A 2,641-nucleotide genomic window follows, 5' to 3' on the forward strand; every position below is an offset into this window, starting at 1 on the left:
AGACTTCTTTGCATGGGATGCAAAATATCACAAAGTTTGCAACAGCATGTACACATTTCTCAAAGAAATATCAACGCAGCTCGAAAGCAGCACAAGACTGCTAACATTTATGACAAGGCTGTGCTTCGTTTGGGCGACGAGATCCAAAGTACAGTGCTTTCTAAATCGCAAGAGACTGTCACATTGTCCTCATTGCATGAAAGATTCTTAGAATTACTTGCTGAGCAATCGGAAGGTATCGGTATGCCAAAAACATTTGATGCATATCCATCATGGAAGTTGAAAGAAAAACTTCGAAAAATGTTTGGTGATCATGTGCTGTTTATCTCACAAGTGGGAAGGACAGACCTTGTTTGCTCAAGCACGGTCACTGTTGGTGATGCACTGAGTGCCCACATTAATGATCAAGGAGAATATGAATTCGGATGTTCTCAGAGTACTGATGCTGACTCAGATGAAGGAGATAAAGGTGTCATCCTTCATAAAGCTGATGGAATACTGCGCGAATCAATCTCTGGTCTAACTTTCAATTCAAGTCATTACATACCCAGTAAACATTTAAATGTCAGACAATGCAAATCCTTTGTTCCTGATAAGTTGTACAAATTTGTGTCATGGTGTACATCAAAACAGCATTTTGGTAAAGCTCTAGATTATGACAGTGATGGTGACATGAGGGTGCTAGGGATATGTCATAGTATCATTTCTCTCTGTCGTAAAATCAACACTCCAATCACCTTCGGACTCGGAGTCCAAATGCATCATGATTTCGGGATATGGAGCTCATAGAAACTAGTTCATGAGGATTTTCTATCAACTAAGATGAAGTGTGGAAGTTCACCACACCTGAGGCTGTGGACCAACATTCTTGTCCTTCTGATATACATTCCACGAGGCACATCAAAGGTGGTTGATGAAAACCCTGGCTCGATTGTTGATGCTGCTATCGACAGTTTTGACAGAAACGAGGAAACAGTTGATGGAAAGCACACAACACACTCTATGGCAGTCGTGTTGTACCAACGCTCGCAAGTTCCTAATGAAGATATTTCTATCCCCCGCATGAAACAGAAATCACTTGATTCAACCCAGTGTGCAGAGGACAACACTCAGTGTCAGAGAAAGCCACCTAAAAAGCAAAATCCCACCATAGCACTGTCATCAGTGGACAGAGAGGAAACAAACGAGTCCACTACCAATCTCAACATGACAGATTTGATTTGGGGTATGGCACGTGCCTGCTCAGATGAAAACTCAAGCATCCTAGCATGGAGTGGCTTCAATTCACTTGCAAGCACAGCTGTTCTTCCTGCGGTTACAACTGTCCGATACCTTCCCTTCATTATTGCGCCACCCTCTGACTTCTCAACCATCTATACAACTTTGCTCATGGTCGTGCGAATAGCTGGGACATTAGGACAGAGCCACATGCTTGTAACTGCTGATCTAGCCATATACAGCAAAGCTCAGCAGATCTTATGGAGCAAGCCAGAACCTCTATTTGGGAAGGTAACAATGCGACTAGGGGGAATGCACCTCATAATGGCATACATTGCCAGCACTGGCAAGGTGTTTGGAGACGGTGGACTTCTGAACATCCTTGTGTCTCCTGATGTTTATGCGTCAGCTACAGCCAATCAAATGCTTCAAGGTAAACAGTGTGCAAGAGGAATAAAAGGCATCCACTTAGTTCATGAAGCATTGTTGCACATGTATTTCGCATCCACTGAAGCATTTGCCCAAAAGAATGATCTGCCTTGGCTGTCTACACACTCCAAGGACTCTCTATGTGAACTTGAGACAGCCATTTCTTAGAGATACAATCAACTGTGCTGCCGTTTGCCAAGAACTGGAGAAGAAGATTCCCCTCTCTGTACTACAAACATTAGAGCTGTTTCAGAAGTCTGACTGTGAATACTCAGCAACCTTTGCAAACTGGTTCTTAGAGTGTGGAAATCTTTTGCTTAAACTGTCTAGAGCTGACAGAGAGGCCAACTTCTTGGGGCACTTGGATGCTGTGATGGAAACTGTTCCATGTATTATCCTTGCAGGCCGTGTGAACTACGCCTGCTGCAGTCCAGTGTACATTCTCGAGATGAAACAGTTAGCCACAACAGAACCAAAGATGTTTCAACATATGATGAACGAAGGGTTCGTTGTACGATGGTCAGGCAACAGGAACTTCAACTCTGTCTCAACAGATCAAGCACTTGAACAATCTATCAATCGTGAGGCCAGGGGTCAGGGAGGAATTGTTGGATTCACCCTTCGGAAAGGGGACCTCCTGAGATGGATGCTGACACGTCATGTTACTGGTGAATATTCGGAAGCATTCAAGGAATGTGCGTCAAATGAAGAGCTTCACAATGAGTTGGGGAATTCCCGATTACAACGGGACTGGAGTGAAGTAAACCGTATCAAGGAATACATTACATTTCCAACCAGTGTCAGAACCCATTTGATCTCGACAGTGTGTCACAGTAATTGACTACTTGTCATTTCTACTTGCCAAGTAGCGTCCAAAGAAGTGGAGGTCACTCAGAGGGATACCAGAGAAAAGGCAATCCATTTGCAATGACTTCGTCTGAGACCAACTAGGAGATGAGGCATCAAAGAGTTTCTGGGAGCCATTGAAGGAAAG

The sequence above is a fragment of the Coenobita brevimanus genome, chromosome 79, assembly GCF_032717465.1.
Source record: "Coenobita brevimanus isolate Jiangsu-jjx chromosome 79, ASM3271746v2, whole genome shotgun sequence".
In the NCBI taxonomy this organism is placed as follows: Eukaryota; Metazoa; Arthropoda; class Malacostraca; order Decapoda; family Coenobitidae; genus Coenobita; species Coenobita brevimanus.